General features: G+C 40.9%; 1 protein-coding gene across 3 annotated transcripts in view; it reads left to right on the forward strand.

Moving 5' to 3' along the window:
• Positions 1 to 514: 514 nt before the first annotated feature.
• The window catches only part of TRPC4 (transient receptor potential cation channel subfamily C member 4), a 301283-nt gene continuing 279627 nt past the window's right edge, over positions 515 to 22170 (forward strand). For 2 of the 3 annotated variants that reach the window (XM_073613285.1, XM_073613287.1), the window contains exon 1: positions 515 to 1159. The gene's annotated coding sequence lies outside the window, so the exon portion shown is untranslated. Of the gene's footprint in view, positions 1160 to 9784; positions 9873 to 22170 lie in introns of those variants that run through there. The other variant, XM_073613286.1, reaches the window with a different exon arrangement.

Consider the following 22170-nt stretch of genomic DNA (forward strand, 5'->3'; position numbering starts at 1 on the left):
GGGTGGTGTGCTTGCGGGACGTTAGAAAAAGTCCTGCACGCAGCATCTTTGGGGCGGGTTGGGAGCGCTTGTGTACTGCACTCCCAAAACACCTCTGCCCATTGAAATGAATGGGCAGCGCTTCCGAAGCGCCTGAAAAGCCGCAACATGGACATTTTTAACCCCTTCTTTGGCTGCCAGCGGGGGTTAAAAGCGCTCCCCCTAGCGGCTGAAAAGCCCTGCTTAAACAGCGATAAAGCACCGCTAAAATAAGCAGCGCTTTAGTGCTAACTCACGGGTGGCTCCAGTGTGACAGGGGTCTAAGTGAAATTCTGAAAACACCCCACCATATCTTCCCCTTTATATATTTTCTCTTTTAGGCGTCTTTCTTCAAAAAAGAAAAATCAAGTTGGCTTTATTTGATATTGTTCCTATACATTTCCTCATTTATCACAGCAATGCAGCGGAGGATTTTTTTTGGATAGGGATTCTGTGAAATAACAATGACCTGATTAAAATCTGGATTTTTTTTTTTGTCAGCTTCTGTGCCTGCAAGTATCTTGGCAGACCTGTCTGAGAGTGACAGGCATGGAAAAACACACCAGGCAGGCAGAGAGTGCTGGTAAATCAGGAGCAAGTGATCAGTGTGTAAGTGGGGAGACACGGTGGAGGAGCTTCAGTGGGAGGAAAGAGAAGTACTCAGAGAGTGGCAGAAGAAGATAATCGACTGGGAAAGCAGAGAGATCAAAACAGCATGAAGGGATGCCCTAAGGGATTTCACCAAAGAAAGGCGTACACTTCACAGCTGAGAGAAATGCAGACTCCATATAAGTCTATGCAAGGCACAGGCAGCCCAGACAAGTGCTAATCTTCATCTCCTGTGCATTGCTTTTCAACTGCATCCAAGCAGCAGCCTGGAGAATAGGTGAGATGGCACAGCTGCAGGCAGGATGGGATACCCTGACCCTGGGCACCAGCCACTCCATCTGCCCCTTTTCCCTTTATTAGGAGATCCTAGGAACTGCTCTCTCCACACCCCTGCCACCCAGGGGACAAGCTAGAAGCTCTTTTTTTGGCTTTGGACAATTGTTAACCCTGCTGAAGTTTTAACTTGAAAATCAAAGACATTGGATACTTTGTGAACTTCACTTGTGGATAGCAAACTATTGAATTAAACCAAGTAAGTCATCTTTTTTTGTATTATGTCTTACTGCAATGGGGTCTGGCTTAAATATCCCTTATCAATGACTGTTGCATCTTGTATTTTTTTTTTGCTTTGGAAAAGTGTTCTTTTTTGCAAAAGCAATTTTTTTAGTGTCAGATACAGTATTTTCATTCATGTTTGTTTATAAAAGGGAATACATAGTATTATTATTTTTATGTGTTTATTTGGACTTGTTTTTGCACTGTTGTTTAATTGCATCTGTAGAGATAACGGGCTGTTTGAGTTCGATAAGGCAAGCTCTGTGGGCTGGGGAAGGCTGCCACCTACAGGAGAGATTGGGAACTAATATCATTGAATTACAAATAAATGTGTCTCCTAATACTCCAAGACTGGAAGATTCATTTTACTGAGGCTAGGTTCACTATTGCAAATCCCCACATCCAATTCGCAATAGCAGGAGATTTTGACCAGCTTTCTATGGAGCTGGTTCACGTATCCCCGCTGCGGCTCCGGTGCGAATTTGCACATTAGCCCTGTGCGTCTTTTGGTCCGTTTCAGGTCAGAATTCAGCCAAAAATTCAGGCTGAAATAGGACCTGAAATGGTGAACGGGGACACACCGGACCCCTGCTGTGAGCCGCATGCAAAGATAGCGTGAACCAAGCCTGACTGACTGCGACAGTCACCTGTGGCATACTGGAATCCACCAAAGAGAACATTAGGCGGACACCTTAATTACAATGAATCTGAGTCAACTTGTCACCTAAAGCAGTATTAGGCTTGGTTCACACCTAAAAAGCATTAAAAAACACTTTTTGCAGAAACGCACTACAGTCCATTTAACATGATTTCCTGTGGGATACGTTCACATCTTTGCTTTTTGTCAGCCGCTGTGTTTTTGGTAAGGGGACTTTTTTAAAAGCAAAACAGTGCATTTTTGGTTCAATAGACTTCAACTGAGAAGCTGCAGAAAAGCATGTAGTGCGTTTTTTGCTGCAATTTTTATTTTGCTTTTTTGAATCCACCCAACAGTAAATTAGCCAAAAAAAGCATAAAAAACTCAAAACGCATTAAAAAATGTGTGAAAAATTTGTCAAAAATGTGTGTACAAAAACGCAAAATGCACTGGAGAAATTAATCAAAAGCAAGCCGCATAGGTGTGAACCGAGCCTCAAGCTCCAAAACGAAAAAATGTAATATACTGCAGCTTACCAATCCTTAAATGTGGTAGCTGCATTTGTTTTATTTTTTAGGCTTTTTTCCTTCTGTTTTCACCTGGTTATCCTGCCAGTAACACATCTCATAACGTAGGATGTCTCCACTCTGGATGGAGGGGCAGTGGAGACACCCTTGGACAGCAGCATTGTTAATCTGGGGGAAGGGTAGTGTTAGATGCACTTTCAAATTTAGTTGTACTTGACAACAAATTGAAGCCAAACTCCAGCTAAGCCCCCGTTCACACTGGGGTGACTTGTCATGCGATTTGACAGTTCCAAAATCACATGACAAGTTACACCCCATTGCTGGCAATGAAACATTTTATATCTCCTCGACTCATGTCGCAGCGATTACGAAAAAAGTTCCTGCTCTACTTTTTACCAATTTAACCACTTCAGCCCCGGAAGATTTGGCTGCTGAATGAGAAGGCCCTTTTTTGTGATTCGGCACTGTGTCGCTTTAACTGACAATTGCGCGGTCGTGCGACGCTGTACCCAAACAAAATTGACGTCCTTTTTTTCCCCTTTTTTTCTTTTGGTGGTATTTGATCATCTCTGCGTTTTTTTATTTTTTGCGCTATAAACAAAAAAAGAGCGACAATTTTAAAGAAAACACAATATTTTGTACTTTTTGTTATATTAAATATCCCCATTTTTTTTTTTTTTTTTTAAAAGCTATTTTTTTTCTCAGTTTAGGCCGATATGTATTCTTCTATATATTTTTGGAAAAAAAAACGTAATAAGCGTATATTGATTGGTTTGCGCAAACGTTATAGCATCTACAAAATAGGGGATAGATTTATAGTATTTTTATTTATTTATTTATTTTTTTACTAGTAATGGCAGCGATCTGCAATTTTTATCATGACTGCGACATTATGGCGGACACATCGGACAATTTTGGCACATTTTTGGGACCATTGTCATTTATACAGCGATCAGTATTATAAAAATGCATTGATTACTGTAAAAATGTCACTGACAGTAAGGAGGTTAACACTAGGGGGCGATCAAGGGGTTAACTGTGTTCCCTGGAAGGTGATTCTAACTGAAGGAGGAGGGGACTGACTAGAGGAAGTGATGGATCGTGGTTCCTAGCTAATAGGAACACACGATCTGTCACTCCTCTCAGAACAGAACAGGGATTTGTGTGTTTACACACACACACACTTCTGTGTTCTGTCCCTCGTGTCCGATGGTCATCACGACCATCGGCCACGAGCATTGGCACCCCCACTGTGCAGCGTACACCTGCTCTCCCGATTCCGCAAGCCGACGTATAGCTACGACGGTTCGCGGGATGGTTTGCCGACCTGCCGCAGTAAAATGACAGCGGCTGGTCGGCAAGCGGTTAAAGTAATTGTAATTGTTTAAAAAATAAAATAATAATAAACATGTTATACTTACTTCTGTGCAGTTGATTTTGCACAGAGTAGCCCAGATCCTTCTTTTCTGGGGTTCCTCTTCGCTGCTCCTGGCCCCTCCCCCCTGTCGAGTGCTCCCACAGTAAGCAGCTTGCTATGGGGGCACCCGAGCCAAGTTGCAGCTCCGTGTAACCATTCAGACATGGGGCTGCAGTTCGGCCCCGCCCCCTCTCTCTCCTGATTGGCTAACTGACTTTGATTGACAGCCAATGGTGCCGCTGCTGTGTCCCAGCCAATCAGGAGGGAGGATCCGGGATGGCCGAGGGACTCGTGGACATCGCTGGATAGAGATGTGGCTCAGGTAAATATTAGGAGGTGCTGGGAAGGCTGCTACATATAATACATAAAGTAAAAAAACCTCCTGGCCTTACAATTCCTTTAACTGTGACTTGCATAGACTTCTGTTAAATAAATTTGCAACCCGAAATGAAATCGGCAGTGCAAAAAGCATTGATGTGCGTCTTTGAAATTGCGCTGAAGTAGCGAGATTTCAAAACCGGCCAGTATGAACCAGGGTTAACGCTTTTTAAGCAGTTACAGCAAACAGGTTTTTTTTCCTTTTGGGGTAAAGGTTTTATACAAAGGAGTAAAAAGCTGACCGTTGTAAGCCCCCCTGTCGTTAATTGGTTTGCATTAATCCTCGAACTACTGCTTTGTCTGAACAGCTTAAAATAAGTTGAAAAATAACAGACTTAAGCCTCATACACACGATCTGATTGTTGGCCAACCGAGCGTCTGATTTTTGTCCAAAGGGCATGTGCCAGGATCTTGTCTTGCATACTAATGGTACACAATTGTCGGCCAACAAACACGAACATAGTGCCGTACTATGAGGAATTTCAGCTCTTGAGCCACCCTCTGGGCACCTTCTGCTAATTTCGTGTTCGATAAGCGTTGATTCAGAGCATGCGTGTTTGTACTTTCAACTCTTGTGTGATGGACTTGTGTATAGATGATACGAAAATCTGATAACAGACCGTTGTCCACCGAAAAATTTACTAGCCTGCCATCCAATATTTGTTGGATGAAAGTTGGAAAACAATTGTCAGAAGGAGTGTACTAACGGTCAGATTTTAGGACAACAGTCTGTCAACAGACAATCCCCTGCCAACAATCTGATCATGTGTACGAGGCTTTACAGGCCGGATCAGCAGGTGAAAATGATGAGGGGAAAAAGAGCTGAAAAAATAAAACAAATGCAGCCACCACATTTGTGGATTGGTAAGCTGCAATATATTACATTTTTGGTTTTGGGTTTAACACACTTTCATTTTACTAACTGGCAGTGACAACGTACATCTGTGCCATCGTGAGATCCTCGAAAGAGAACATCAGGCTGGCAGTTTTTATTCTGCAGTTTATTTAAGTCAATTTACAACATGTCACTGCAGTAGTTAACCCTTTAGGTAGATGTTAGGCAGGTGATTCTTCCAGTAGAGACAAATCGCCAGTGACACGATAGCTAAAAAGTCTGAGTTTGCCTGCGTATCCTATGGAATTGCTCTCTCTGTAGCCAGATACAGTAAGATGTTTCTCTGTGGCTGGACTGGATGCTGCTGAAACTCAATTGCTGTCGATGGGAGTGACAGCTCGCCGCCTCAGCTACAGAGGGAGTGATAGGGGCATAGGGAAAAACGGCAGCTTCTTAGCGATCTGGTCGCTGGGAATTTCAACAACTTTCCAACAGTAGGACCACTAGTGTCAGAGTTCCCCATTTGACATTAGCCTAATAATGTGTAGCACAGTGGGGGTTATTCAATAAAACTTGAGGTGCAACATCTGGTACAGGTCTGCGTAGAAACCAATCAGCTTCCAGGTTTTATTGCCAAAGCCGAACTAAACAAGCTGAAGATAGAAGCTGACTGGCTACCATGCACAGCTGCAGCGCCGGGACAAGGGGTGGGCAGGAGGGACCGCTGCCCTGGGCACTTTGATATCATGTGAGGTGGGGGGAAGGGGATTTGTGTTGGAAGGGGGAATTTGGCAGCAGGGAGTATTATTCTAGTTGGGAAAATTTGGGGGGGGGGGGGTTGCTAAGAGTGATTTAGGGGGGTTTGTGTTGGGAAGGGTGATGGGGGAAGAAGATTTGTGCTGGGAGGGGGGATTTTGGAGGTAGAGGAGTTGTGCTAGGAGGGGGGATTTCAGCAGGGGGGCAGATTTGTCCTGGGAGGAGGGGGACTTTATGCTTAGGGGATTTTTGCTGACACATAATGCTCATACATCTTGGGGGGGGCGCAGTGTGGCATGTTCACCCTGGGCAGTAGATGACCTTGTCCCAGCACTGCACAGCTGCACCAGGTTCTGTGCGCACCAGTTTTAGTAAATCTGAAACAATTGTCCATTGCTGGCTATCCTACACCCAAACCAGTACCACACAATGAACCAGTTTTGTTTTGTTGTGAACATGTAGATTTATAGTATAGTACATTTAAAGCATAATACTACTTTCATATAATTCCAAAGCAAGACAGCAAAATAATTATTAGTATCTATAGTGTTTATTATCTATTTGGCCTCTATAGGCTTTGTGCTCAATAAAATGCTCCTCTTCTTCCAGTCAAGCTGGAACTCTAGTAGAATAGTAGTTGTGTATACACTACTGTATGAATCTACAGTTCTCAACCAACTGTGAAGACGTAATATGAGGCACAATGAAGGCTTCAAAATGGTATAAAAATGTATGATGGCAAGATGATTGACAGATGCTTCATTACATTCCCTGATTAAAGTGGTTCTTCAGTCTTAACAAAAAAGTAAATAATTCAATAAAAGTCAGCAACTACAATTACTGTAGCTGCAGACCTTTAAAAAAAGGGCACTCACCTGTCCAAGGATCCAGCGCTGTCCTCACCCAGGCTAGTTCTTTGCTGGTCCCCTGTACCAGCATGTTTACTAAGGGAAACTGGCTGTGACTCCTTGCACTTGTGAATGGACCTTCAGCCTTCTAGGACCCATGTCTCAGAAGGTTGTGGGCAGGGAGAAGAGGGGGGAGAACTTCCACTCCGATCTCCTAGGTACCTGCTAATACTAGGTACCCCTCCCCCCCCAAAAAAAAACTTTGAAAGTGGGAGAGTTTAGGGTGAATAGAGGTGTTAAAGGAAAAGTACAGTCAAAACTTGTTTGGCTGTACTTCTCCTGTGGATCACAGAAGTGCAGTTCGTTCTACACTCCTGTGACACATTTTCAGCAGACAGGCTGCTGTTGGCTGACATCATGGAGCGGGTCCAGGCTCGGGAAAGATGGCGACCATATGTCGGAATCCGCCCACATGCCTGGACCGGTACCCGGCCCAGCCTTTCGGTGAGCCGCTGAGAGCCTGAGCCAGCCGCTCCCGCCCCCTCCACAGCTCATCGCTCCGGTAAGTGCAGGGGGGCAGAGCAGAGAGCCGGTGACTGACAGTCACCGGCTCTCTGCTCAGGGAGCTGTGAGAACCGAGCGGGTCTTAGAGTCGGTGGGGGACAGATACAGCATCCACCCAGGTAAGTATGATTCTGAAAAAAAAAAAAACATACTTTTAAAGCCGAGCTTCCCTTTAAGGATGAAGTTCCGCTTTAAACAGGTCATTGACCTGAAACCAAAATGCAGGTTGGAACATTTTACTTTACTGGACACATGCTTGCTCTGAGTCATTGACTCACAAAATACCAAAGCAAGGATGAGAACAATGACCCCAGAGATGGCACATTTCAGATCACCCTTTGTTTTTTTTTCTTTTTTCAAGATAAGTTTAAAAAAACTATTAGATAAGCACCTGAACGACCGCAACAAACAGGGATATACAATGTAATACTGACATAGAATCACACACATAGGTTGGACTTGATGGACTTGTGTCTTTTTTCAACCTCACCTACTATGTAACTATGTAACTATGTAAGATGGTGCAAAGCCAAAAAACAGTCCTTTGCATATCCAAAATGTACGTAAAGCTAAGTTCATATAAACCACTCTTCCAAATCTTGTCTTGCATTACAGATACCATATACATGACAATGAGCTATATCTTTATAATTATTTCTCATGTACTGTAATTATATATACCAGGACATGATTAACTTCTTATCTTTGTATCTTTAAATAACCATACTGCAGACTGTTTGCTGGCAGGAGTGCTACTTGGATGATGCTATCCCTCCCACTCGCTCATATCATTCTACAGCTTACCACACAAGTTACAAGTTATCTGATTGTACAATCTTCTTTAGATCTACCAATAACTATGTAGAACAAGGGCCTGTCTGATTAGATACAAATCGATTGGTTAGATTAGCATACCCCCTAACTTTCTAATACTGTATATATGATACAGATGGACACCTTTGAGCACACAGTATGTAGGCAAAGGATAGGCCCTGCCACAGCCCCAATTATAGACCAACATACAGAAAATTATTGGTTGAACCACACAAGTGCTTTTCTTACATTTATATTTCCTTTATATTGGTTTTTCAAAATAAGAAATGCAGTAATGTAGAGGTTGAATAAATGTTTACTGCAGCATAACTGTTTTGGTTGTAAAATAGTACTTTTTCTATAGAAATGTACACATCAGACCAAAAAGAGGGACAACTGACGTTGAATAAGGGACAGCGGAATTTGGACTGAAAAAGAGGGGACAGTTGGGATCTATGGACTAGATAGGTCCTTCTATAACATAGTTTTGGGGAATCTAAAGCTGATTGCACAAAGGTTGTATGGTCAGATTATTATATGTATATATGTATATGTGTTTGTTACCCTAAAGAAAAAAACGCAGATCCTGTTTCCATAAAGCATGTTATACAGCACAGTGCTTGTGCTGTGTAATTTGGCCCCTTCTGTCACCTAAAAAATCTGGCTGATCCTGCCTGGCTATACCCTCCCCCCTGTAAACTGACCACGGTTTATCATGGCTACTGGGCCCTGACACCGTGGTCAATTACATGCCTCTGTCATCCGCAGCCCTGCTCTGTCCTCCCCTCCCACGCTGCCTGTCTGCTCTGTGTCAGTGCCCTTCCTGCTGCTATTATAACTACAATAAAATCCTCCCATCCCCTCTGTAAAATAACAATATGTGTCCCTGTGCCTGTGTTATATAAAAAAGCTGCCGATCTGTACCTATATCAGAGCATCTCTCAGCGCTCACGTGACTCCTCGGCTCTCTCTCCTATCCTCCTCCCTCAGCAGGAGTGCGTGGCCCCACTATAGTTGTCAGCCGGGCAGAGGAGAGAACAGAAGAGTCACGTGAGCGCCATGAGACGCTCTGATATAGGTACAGATCGGTAGCTTTTTTATATAAAACAGGTACAGGGACACTTATCCTTATGTTACAGAGGGGATGGGAGGATTTTATTGTACTGAGGTAACAACTACTTTAAGACTTGACTAAGTTAATCCCATGCAATTTGGTGCATAGGGCAGTTGTATTGTGTATGGTGAGCCTTTAGTAAGAAAGGTTCATTTCATAACAAAATGCACACATTTATTATTTATTAGGGCTCATCATGTAACTTTGCCTCCATACTGTGTGCTAATAGGCGTCCCTCTTTATCATATATACTGTAATAGAAAGTTGGGGGGTATGCTAATCTATCCAATCAATTTGGATTCATGCCCGAACTGTCAGTTCACAGTGCGATATGCGAGCTGAAATGGGGGTGTAATTAATGTATTGACGCTCCTGGCAGTTCACATATGGCAGTGTGAACTGCTGTGCGAGTCGGGTGCGATGCGGGAACCCGCAGTGGCTTAGCAGGGTTCAAGTGTGAACCGAGCCTTAATGTTATAAGATGCAATATTTTGCATTATTCTTGTGGAAATATTTTGAGCCCAATCTACCTCATTTATAAAATGAAAGGAGTGTTTCTGTTTTCCTATGTTTTTTTTAATGCGTCATTTCTTCTATCAAAGAGTAGCACTTTGTGTGTGGTCCTCCTGTTCTTTAGAACCACCGGTTGCGTCTTTTAGTATCATGCTGAGATGAGGGCGGAGTGCAGCAGCAGCAGTTCAGGTTGATGCTGCAGTCTCTGCTCAGTTCTGTTTCTTATGGGAACACAGCGAGTCTTCTCCTCTCATTGTATCCTGATTGGATGTATAGGGAAAACTCATGGTAAGCTTTGCTCTTAAAATGACCCAGCGTTTGCTACTCCCATGGAAAGGAATATGAACCATACTTGCATAGGCATCTTTATATCAGTGTGTAGTTTTACAAATGTTCGTAAATCTGTACAAGGACACTGTTTTATGATGCTAAAAGTTGGCAAAACTCCATGTTTATAAATTTGTCTTGTGCTCTTGTAGTGATCTGCGTCTCCCATGTGCACGTTTTTCTGGCTGTATAATCATTGAGCAGCTTGTTTGTTTTTGTCTTTGCATTTTTCTGTACAGTATACCCTGTAATAGATGGTTAAGGAAATTGATCAATTATAAAAATGATATGTTGTTTCTTGTTACTCTCGTTGGGAATCTTCAAGTTAGCATTTCCCCAGAAACAGCAGTGGCTGCTAAAGAGTATAATACAGTAAAGAGTAAAATCCTCGGGATGCACAAGATATCCATTACATCCAGCGCGTGCAGAAGGTTGAATGTTCGTTGATTAGCACGCACTTTACTCATCCCTACAATTTGACAAGGATGTGTTGTTATAATTATACATTAAGATGTATGCAATATCTTTGTCAGGGAATAAGAGGAAATGTGCACCTGCATATATGGGATTAATGCTGTATAGTACAATTGTTCTTGTCTGAAATACTCCATATCCTTTCTAGACTATTTTCAACTGCTCTCCCCCCAGACCCCTGTACATCTATCCTTAACATCAAACCTCCGTCCCTGATCTCAACTCTATGCAAGCTGCTGTTACAGGTGAATACTGCTGTTAAGCAAACCATAGCAAAGGCTTGGAACTCCTCCACCCTTAGAACAGTTGATACTAAACAAAGGATCAACCAGGTCATGATCCATGCTAAATTTGAGGCAGCTTATCTAGATAAAGTTCATAAATATGAAAAGTTATAGGGACCATGGGTAACCTCATTTCTTGCCACCTCACTTTGACAAATACTTATGACTACTTTAATCATAGCTCCCAACTGTCCCTGATTTTGAGGGACTGTCCCTGATTTGGATCAATGTCCCTCTGTCCCTCATTCCTCCTCATTTGTTCCTCATTTTTATCTGATCTATATAGATCTATATAAAATGCACTTTTTATCTATCAAAAAGTGTTTTCCAGTGCTAAACCTTTCATCTGATTTCTAAATTGCTGCATTTGTAAATTCCAAAAGCCAATATAAAGGAATAGTAGTGGTAAAAAAAAAGCACTTGTGGGTTTAACTAATGTTCTTTTTTATACAATTCTCCTTTACGGGGGTGTGGCAAGGGGTGTGTCCTATGCCTGCATACTTTTGCTGATAGGTGTCCCTCATTCCCATCTCAAAAAGTTGGGAGGTATGCTTTAATGGTTCTCTATGCTATTCCCGTACTCTACAGGTGGGGGAACCCTTTTCCACACCACTCCCCAGGAATCTCCCCTGCCCCCCCCCCTCCTCATTTCTCCCTGTCTTTTCTTACCCTACCTTAACTACTTTCCTATTTGCTAACCTGGTGCTACTATATGTCTAGGCGTCCCACAATTATCTTGTAACTTGAACTATTCCATTTCTTTCTTTTTTCGGTAACTTTACTCAGAATCCTTTGTTAGCTACCCCCAATGTCTTCACCATACTTTTACTATGCTTCTTATATTGTGAGCCACAATCTCCTTTTGGCTACCTGTAGCCTATAAGTTAATACCTCTACATAGATCTGTACACAATGAACATATAGATTTATCTGATATAACCACCATGTATTTCCAAACATTATACTGTTTACCTTTGTATTTTTATACCATTAATTTTATCATTTCAATAAAAACTAATGAACAAGAAAAGGGAAATGTAAACTGGAACAACCGAGGATCCCAGTTTAGATCTCTAGGACAAGTGCAAGGGAAAATATAGGAGGCTTATTTGCAATCGTGCTTGATTTGTGTGTATACATTGAATGAATATTTGATAGAAGTGTACATAGAATTTATAATAATATATATCTTCTTATATCTTTTATATCTAATACAAATGAATAAGATAGAAGCCATGGGAAGCACTAATTTTAGGGCTTCTGGTACACTTTGCCCACTAAAAACTTCAGTAATGGATACAGAATGAAGCTCTGACATGTTAAAAAACTATACTTAGAGATTAGCAGGAGAGGCTTCAGACCTTTATCTAGTATTTTGTGGAGATTTGGACTTAAGCAATGAACATGCCAGTGTGTTTTTTCTTTTCTCCATCATTTGGATGTTGTCAAGGCTGGGAACAAGCCTGGATCTACACCTTGGTTCCAATGGGATGACTATGGATGTAGTCACCTGGATCAGGTGGCTATTACTTTTGTGGCTTTTGGGTTGCTTGAGAAGGAGCTTTTAGATATGTGCAGGTATGGATATGTGCCTGCTTTCAACTGCTTTTCAAGTTTAAAAAGTTTACAGACATGACAGGTTTACTGTAATAATTTTTTTTTAATGGTTGTTTGAAAGAAGCCAGCTGTATCTGGTAATATACTGATTATTGAAAGCATACCCACTATAGGTATTCATAGATGGTGCAGTTCAAATATCTGTATTTAATAGTATGTCTTATCTTAAATACAGTGCTTTGAAAAAGTATTTATACCCCTTGAAATTTTTCACATTTTGTCATGTTACAACCAAAAACGTAAATGTATTTTGTTGGGATTTTACATGATAGACCAACACAAAGTTGCACATAATTGTGAAATGGAAGCAAAATTATAAATGGTTTTAAAATCTTTAGATAAATAAATATCTGAAAAGTGTGGTGTACATTTGTATTCAGCCCCCTTTACTCTGATACCCCTAACTAAAATCTATTGAAACCATTTGCCTTCAGAAGTCACCTAATTAGTAGATAGAGTCCTCCTATGTGTAATTTAATCTCAGTATAAATACAGCTGTTCTGGGAAGCCCTCAGAGGTTTATTAGAGAACCTTAGTGAACAAACAGCATCATGAAGGCCAAGGAACACAAAAGACAGGTCATCTTGTTGTGGAGAAGTTTAAAGCAGTGTTAGGTTATAAAAAGTAACCCAAGCTTTAACCATCTCACGGAACACTGTTCAATCCATCATCCGAAAATGGAAAGAGTATGGCACAACTGAAAACCTACCAAGACATGGCCGTCCACCTAAACTGACAGACCGGGCAAGGAGAGCATTAATCAGAGAAGCAGCCAAGAGATCCATGGTAACTCTGGAGGAGCTTCAGAGATCCACAGCTCAGGTGGGAGAATCTGTCCATAGGACAACTATTAGTCGTGCACCCCACAAATCTAGCCTTTATGGAAGAGTGGCAAGAAGAAAGCCATTGTTAAAAGAAAGCCATAAGAAGTTCCATTTGCAGTTTGCAAGAAGCCATGTGGGGGACACAGCAACCATGTGGAAGAAGGTGCTCTGGTCAGATGAGGCCAAAATTTAACTTTTTAGCCTAAAAGCAAAACGCTATGTGTAGCGAAAAATTAACACTACACATTGCCCTGAACACACCATCCCCCCCATGAAACATGGTAAGTGGCATCATGTTGTGGGAATGCTTTTCTTCAGAAGGGACAGAGAAGCTTGTCAGAGTTGATGGGAAGATGGATGGAGCCAAATACAGGGCAATCATAGAAGAAAACCTGTTAGAGTCAGCAAAAGACTTGAGACTGGGGCAGAGGTTCACCTTCCAGCAGGACAACGACCCTAAACATACAGCCAGAGCTACAATGGAATGGTTTAGATCAAAGCATATTTATGTGTAACAATGGCCCAGTCAAAGTCCAGACCGAAATCCAATTGAGAATCTGTGGCAAGACTTAAAAATTGCTTTTCACAGGTGCTCTCCATCCAATCTGACAGAGCTTGAGCTATTTTGCAAGGAAGAATAGGCAAACATGTTACTCTCTAGATGTGCAAAGCTGGTAGAGACATCCCCAAAAAGACTTGCAGCTGTAATTGTAGCAAAAGGAGGTTTTACCCCCCCTCCCCGAGTATTGACTCAGGGGGGCTGAATACAAATGCACGTCACACTTTTCACATATTTATTTGTAAAAAATTTGAAAACCATTTATCATTTTTCTTCCATGTCACAATTATTACACTTTAAAGGCAAATCCACTTTGCACTACAAGTGCACATGTAAGTGTAGTCGCTGTAGATCTGAGGGGGATATGCATTTTAGCTTGCACATGATTAGATGATAAAATGGTGGTGCTTTATGGCTATGTGTGCATAGCCAGTCCATTCAAAACTAACAAGTTGCATTAATGCAGTCCAAGTTATTGTGAAGTACTGCATTTTTATGGGCATGCAATAACACACCTCAATGCAGCACAAAGGTCTGAGTGAATCCTGAAAGAACAGATAATAACCCATGAAGAACACTGGAAAGAATGTGTTTTCAGGGGCTTTTAGGACTGCACTTGAGTGCAACAGATTTTTTTTTTTCTTGTTACGTGTGAACTATATGATCTACCAACACTGACCTGAAGTAGTAAAGCCAGGCTGACAGTCTGGAGTTTGCATCAAGTTGACAGCAGCATATCTCTTTCCTGACTCTGACTCTTTACCTCTATCAGATGAGAAGAGAGAAAATTATAGTGAATCGAAATCAACAAATTGAGACCTCTTTTTTTCCTGAAATTTTGGAGAAAATAGAAAATGGGTATCCCCTTTGGGCTGCTCCCTTGAATTCTGTGTCCCATGCTCCTAACCTCTGAACTTTATGTTAAGTACTTCTGACCGCTGATCTCCACTTTCTGTCCTCCTGACCCCTGAACTCTGTGTACCATACTCTTGACCCCTGATTTCTACTTTCTGTCCTCCTGACTCCTGAACTCTGCATTCCATATTCCTGACCCCTGAACTCTACATTCCGTGCTCCTGACCCCTGAACTCTGTTCTGTACACCTAACCCCTGTACTCTGTTCTGTACACCTGACCCCTGAATTCTGCGTTCAGTACTCCTCTGCGTTACACATTACTGACCTCTGAATTCTGAATTCTGATATGCCTGGAGCAAAATGTGCTGCAGATTAGGTCTGTGCAAGCTGAAAGTGGGTGAAAGGACAGCTGAGGGGGGAGGCAGTAGGCTGTAAAAGGGCTCTAATGAAAGATCCTTAATGCAGGGCTGGGACTCTAGGAGTGTTATGGAAGGATCTGCAGTTCTCTGATGCTTAAAATGCAGATGCATTTGTGCACTTGTCAAGGGTGGAAATACAGCACTGTCTAGCAAGCCATTCTACTAAAAAGTAGTACCATAAAAAATGGGTCCTGCTGCAGCTTAAATGTGAGATACACACAATATAGTAATTTCAGAAGGAAAAGCTGCGGAGCATGAGACTATAAAAATGTGGTAGCGTATATCCACATATATTAAATGTCCATATCAAATGGAGGATATAATTACTCCCAATCTAATGAAAAAACACTAACTTCCATGGATCTATAATATAACCATGTGCATCACGATGTTTGAACATAAATGCATTAAAAATTGACCACACAATAGATGTCAAAAGTGTAATTTGAAAAATTCATATCAACAGAAAGTTTTCTAAAAGAGCAATGTTGCCAATCGCATAGTATTCCCAATTATATGAAATGTCCTCAATTCACTGGTTATTTGTGGCTTGAAACAGAAAACCCCGCAGAAGTAGTGATTTGGGATAGAAAGATTTCTCCACCTGGAAAATAACTGCAGCTTACCAGCTGTGTTGATCTCTTTTTAAGGAGATCGCATCCGCTTATGGCTTATACCCCAGCCAGGGTCTCTATAATTGTCGACCAGATGTCACCTCTCTTTTTGCTAGAATTGCCTCTGAGTGACTCACGATCAGCAGTTCCCCATGTTAAAAAAGAAGAGCTTCCATAGTGTAATTCCATAAACATTTATTAATCATGAAAACAAGATTGTACTTACAAGATTTTCCAGAGTAAAAAGCGTTTTAAAAGTAATTTGAGCCGGCTGGCTCTCGATAGTCGACTATAGTTGACTATCGATTACTTTGAAAACGCTTTTTATACTCCTGAACTCTGTATTCCACACTCCTGACTCCTGAATTCTGCATTCAGTACTCCTCTGCGTTACACAATTCTGTCTTCCATACTACTGACCTCTGCATTACATACTATTGACCCCTGCACTCCTCATTACATCCTGTTGCAACACACACAATTTTTAGTGGCACGCTGAGAACAACACCTCATTTTTCTTCTTTCTGTGACCAAGACAAGGTGGGAAGGGGGTTCCTGTCAGGTGAGCTGTAAGTGGCCCTATGATATGTCATGGTGGCTCTGGTTAATCCTTTTCGTGTATAAACACAGTTTCAGTACCATCTAGAGACTGACTTCTTCTATAGTGAGGTTTGATGGATGTTCACTGGCTGCTGCATTCACCTGGTGCCCAATCATCTTATTGTAAATAGGATAGCATAGCACTATCTCTAATTTTATGGTGAAATCAGTTTGCTAAAATTGCCCTGCTTATACCTAATAAATAGCATTAGAAACTCAATGACATCATTTACTGCTCCTTAAGTTTTTTGGTATTTTCTAATGAAAAAACAAAGCCACAAAACTAAATGTAAGGACTTTGTATCCCGTTGGGGAAATGTGCAATTTAATACCTATTGTTTTGTTCTGTTATTGTCTACCAGTTTGTTCTAGCTGTTTTATTTGCCAAATTAGCCAATCCTAAAGAACAGTTATTTCTAAAGTACATTTATACACATGATACTTAGGAAGTGTACACTGAAATATATATCCCAGGGTGCCAGCTGACAATGTTTCCCCAAACACCATCACAGCAGGTATTTTGTCTTCCTTGTTGAGTAGGATGTTGTGAAAAGGCCATTAGTCTGCAAACAAAAGGTGACATGCTTAAATGAACATCCTTAGTCGCTAGACAATTAGAGATTTTATTCCAAGCGCTTCAGTGTGTATTTGCCTTTGTTGTATAGAAGTCTTATTAATCATACAAACATAGGAACAAAGTGAAATAGACTTCTACTGAATTAAGCTATGTGTATCACTCCTAATAGATATATCCTAATTCAGATGGATTTGTGTGGCCCCAAGTTCTATCAAGTCCTGCACATCGCTCTCAAGAGTGACATTTTCAACTCATACTGTTTACTGTATGCCAGGTTCAGTCTGACACAGAGACATGACATTTTGTTCATCTTAGTTCCTCTGCTGAGCAGCAGCTGTAATGTAGTTACACTTTTAAGCATTGGTTGATATTTAATTAGAGAGACCATGTCAGGTTTTACCGTGGATCCTTCTCCCATCTTCCACATCAGTTATTCTCAACCTTGGTGAGACCAGGGCCTGGTCTTTCTTGCCCAAACAGTAAAATAAAACATTTATACTCATACAGTAAATTTAAAATATGTATTTAAAACATGTCAGTGCATGCGGAATTGGAGTACGCTACATTTTCTAGTTGTGCAATGTACAGTACACCATATATTTTGCTACGTTGCAGCATACTTGCATTTTTTTATGGTGGTTGAGTACCACTACCCCACATCACTGCTGAGTCCTGTAGTGAAGGAGAGGTTGAATTAAGGAAACATAGCACACAATGCAATTAATGCTGCAAGTGCAAATAAAGCGCAATTGGCAATTAATGCTACTGGAAGTGTTGTATGCGGAGGACACTGATGAGAGGCTGCAGTGTTGCAATGATAATAGGACACAATGTAGAGGTAAATATTCTACTACCTCACTTCTTACAGGGAACTGTGCCATTATCATTTAATTTCCTTAAAGACTCACTAGGGTCTCTTTAATCCAATGGAATCATGATGCAGTGAAGCCAGTCTCACAAATCACAATAAGCCGCAGTTCATGCCTGGAATGTTGTGCTTGGTTTTCTGGCCATTCGCCACTTGAACCACATTGGCTCCTTTGCAGTAGTTATAAAGCACATTTACTGGCAAGATTATTCTGCAACCTTGCCCATTGTATTTCACATTCTTAGATCACAAATCTAGGACTCAATAACATTCACCATATTTAAAGAAGTATAGCCACAGCTTTTTTGGCTATACTTTTCCTATGGTTTCCCGGAGTGCACCCCTGTCATTTTCAGATGTGAAAAGATCCCGACCATATGGTTGAGATCTGCCCAGAAGTCTGGCCCGGCAGCTGGTTTAGCCTCTCAGCGGGCTGCTGGGAGACTGAGCCAGCTGCTCCCACCCCTGCACAGCCCAGTGCTCCAGTGAGTGATGGAGGGGCAGAGCAGAGAGCTGGTGATTGACAGTCACCAGCTCTCTGCAGGCTGAAGACCTAGAGCTACTTAATCAGTTGTGTTTGATCACTCAGTTCTCTGTCTTAGAGGTAGCAGGGGACAGCTGCAGCTGGGATTGGTGCTTCAGCCATCTCAGTAAGTATGATTGTTTATGTAGGGAAGTGTTCTTTTGTACACTGTCTGTGAGGTTGTTTAAATTCATGCCTGATTATAACCATAGAGTTCTTGATTACAAACGGATTCTTCCTGTTAAGAGGTTATTTCCTGCCCGTGCTTCAAAAGGTCAGGCAGCCCCTCAAGGCTATATAAGTGGATGTCTTACAGGAAGTGAAAGGCGAGAGTGGCCAGACACATGCTTTGCAGGCCAGGAGGTGCTGCAGGCTGATTTTGTGCTGTATCCATCCAGCCATCCATCCATCTTTCCCTCCAGGCTGAAAAGGGACAAACAATAGGCAAATATTACTGCACTGTGTAGCTCACTGTTTGTTATATTACTGTCACTCCTGTGTGGGAATCAGAGATACTGTATCTGTTAGATGCTTCTCTGATTCACTGAAACTTTCTATTTGCATACTGCATTATACTTGGGCTATTCTCAAGTATATGAGAGCAAAGCTCATTTGATTATAACCTATCAAGTGACTGGTTAGTTTTGAAGTGTATATCTGCCACTTCATTATTTAAAGTAACAGTGTCCCTTTTGGTCTGGGGTGTTCCTAGCTAGTATTAGCTTAGGGAATGGTAAACAGCTCAGGGTAGCGACGGGCTAGGCTTCCGGTGGCCACTTAGATAGATAGAGGTCCAGTTGCATTGATAGCCCATAGTCAGCAGGTTAGGGACCAAGAGTTAGGTTAGATAGGCCTGATTTGCCTTGCAGGTGGCATGTTCCAGACTTCTTTGCCATCAGTGTGTTCATCTGTACAAGTGTCCCCAGGAAGCCACCGCTCCACAGATGCATCAGCGTTCGTCCTCTCGAGCCGGATTGTGTTACATTTTGCAAGTCAGCTCATCAGGGGCCCCTGCAACCGAACTGTGCCACAGGGCCTAACTGGAGGTATTGGTGTTAAAGGCCTTTAGTTATATATCCGGATATATATATAGATACATATGTACACTGTTCTTCCAAGACATAATAAGTACATTCTTCTGGTTATTGCTTTTGTTGTATGTAATGCCATCACTTTATCATATATAAAGTTACACTAATCACCGGCTGGTATGCGTGCATATCGTTATTCTTAGAAATCTATGCTGGGTGTATTAGTACTACCGCTGTCAATTTTTTTTGGGTGAGTTACTAGTTATTGTCCTAGAAAGGGATCATCTCTACATACGCTGGTGCCCTGTTCTAGATGGAGGCACTGCCAAAAAACATGCCCTTTACTGTGCTGAACACATTTGCCACATATTCATGAAGATATTTGGCACTACAATTCTCAATTACATTTGATATTTGCACTTGTTTATGTAATAACTAATGTGAATCTGCTGAGTAAATTTGGACATACAGTTAGTCAATGCTTACAAATCTAGGCTTGCATATTTACCTATAATTATTTATTTTCAATAAATATGCCTCATTGGATTGATTTACTAAAAGAATTCACATGTCAAAATGTGTTCACTTTGAGTATTTCATTATAATACCAGGAAAAAAAAATCTAGTTTATTTTTACCTTCCTCTGCACATAATTGAGTGTTGAGAGTGGACACAGCTTCACCTTATTCACTAACATTACATTCATTTAGCTAGGCAAACATCCGCAACATTGTTAGTAAATCAATCCTATTGCATTTGTGAATCTTGAATGCTTGACTTACTCTGTATCTCTGTGGACACTTAAGAAATAATCAGTGAACAATATTCACAATGAGTGTTCAGCGGTATAAAAGTGAGATTGCTTACTTTCCAGATGGTGGTTGTAGGACCAGAAAGCTATGCTTATTCGCTAAACTCGTGTGATGTGTGCAAAGCACTAATATAAGTGTAATTTTAACCACTTAAGGACTGGGCCTATTTTTCAGACTCAGTTTTTACAATTTAAAATAATTTTTTTTTGCTAGAAAATTACTTAGAACCCCAAAACATTATATATATTTATTTATTTATTTATTTTTTCGAACACCCTAGAGAGTAAAATGGTGGTCGTTGCAATACTTTCTGTTACACCATATTTGCTCAGTGGTCTTACAAGCGTTCTTTTTTGGGAAAAAAATGCACATTTTTTAATTAAAACATAAGACAACAGTAAAGTTAGTCCAATTCTTTTTTTTATTGTGAAAGATAATGTTACGCTGAGTAAATTGATACCCAACATGTCATGCTTCAAAATTGCGCCCACTCTTGGAATGGTGACAAACTTTTACCCTTAAAAATCTCCATAGGCGATGTTTAAAAATTTCTACAGGTTACCAGTTTTGAGTTACAGAGGAGGCCTAGGACTAAAATGATTGCTCTTGCTCTAACGATCGCGGCGATACCTCACTTGTGGTTTTAACACCGTTTTCATATGCGGGCACTACTGACATATGCGTTCGCTTCTACGCGTTTTTTTTTTCCTCTTTATTTTATTTTTCATTTTGACACTGTCCGTTTAAAAAAAAATGTTTTGGAAATGTAAACAACCCTTGTAATAAAAAAAAGCATGACAGGACATCTTAAATATGAGATCTGGGGTCAAAAAGACCTCAGATCTCATATTTCCACTAAAATGCAAAAAAAAAAATTAAAAAATGTAATTTAAAAAAAAATTCTCCTTTAAGAGCATCAGGCAGAAGTGACGTTTGCCGTCGCTTCCGCCCTCCAATGCTATGGAGTCGAGCAGGGGCCATCTTCCCCTCACTCAGCATCCAGGCAGTGAGGGGAGTGGATACGATCATCTCTGCCGCTGCTGATGGCCTTTTACTATATACTGTATAGATCAGGGATATGCAATTAGCGGACCTCCAGCTGTTGCAGAACTACAATTCCCATGAGGCATAGCAAGACTCTGACAGCCACATGCATGACACCCAGAGGCAGAGGCATGACGGGACTCGTAGTTTTGCAACAGCTGGAGGTCCGCTAATTGCATATCCCTGGTATAGATCAACAGCTTCTTAATTTTCTGTTATCAGATAAAAGATAGCAAGAAACATAAAAATGTCCAAAGTAAATCTGCCCTTATTATAGTTATAAACCTCAATATTTATAGAAGATTAAGGTAATGGTAGCCATATTCATGCACTTCCAACAAGAACACTTGAGTGCTGCTGGTGATACTTTTTTATTTGCACCAACATCCACATTTTCAGAAAAAGCTTTTGGGGTGTACCTCTTTCTTCAAGGTTCAAGCAGTCCTTGAAGAAAGGTACACCCTGAAAGCTTGCCCTGAAAGTGTGGATGTTGGTGCAAATAAAAAGTATTACGGACAGTGCTCAATTGTTCTTGATAGAAGATTAAAAAGTAAATGATTTTGAATAAATTCTGAAGAACAGTCTTGGCATGCAGTAAATTTAAGAAGGAAATCAATCGTTTGTGTTACATTTTTGGAGACGTGAATATAATTGATGAAAGCTTTAAGCGTTGTTTTGGTTCATTTAGAGCCCAGTGACCACTTGCAAGGTACGTGAATCAAACTTATTGACAGCCAAGATCCCAAGACATAATAAATCAAATGTGTCTTGTTTTCTCTTTTCTTTTTCTACCACAGAACTGTGATGCCATTAAAAAATGTTCAATTCCCCAAGTGAAATAAAACAGGGAACTTGACATTCTTAGAGTTTTTAATTCCATGATTTGCATAATTAATATGTAAACCTAAAGTGCAGTTTTAATGTACTTTGTTGCTTGAAGGCACCGTGGTTCATCTTCCAAGGTTTCGTTAACAAAATAGACACTCATAAAATCTCAAGCAACGGTGTTTTCACATTTTTCTGAATTGTTTGGTTTTCATGGTGCTATTTTATTAAATGAGACCTATACTGCTTAAGTATTGACATACAATTGCATCAAAAAATGTTAAAACATGAGCTATATGAGTGAAGCAATTGCACATACAGTTGTGCTCATC

The sequence above is a fragment of the Aquarana catesbeiana genome, linkage group LG02 (genome assembly GCF_042186555.1).
Source record: "Aquarana catesbeiana isolate 2022-GZ linkage group LG02, ASM4218655v1, whole genome shotgun sequence".
In the NCBI taxonomy this organism is placed as follows: domain Eukaryota; kingdom Metazoa; phylum Chordata; class Amphibia; order Anura; family Ranidae; genus Aquarana; species Aquarana catesbeiana.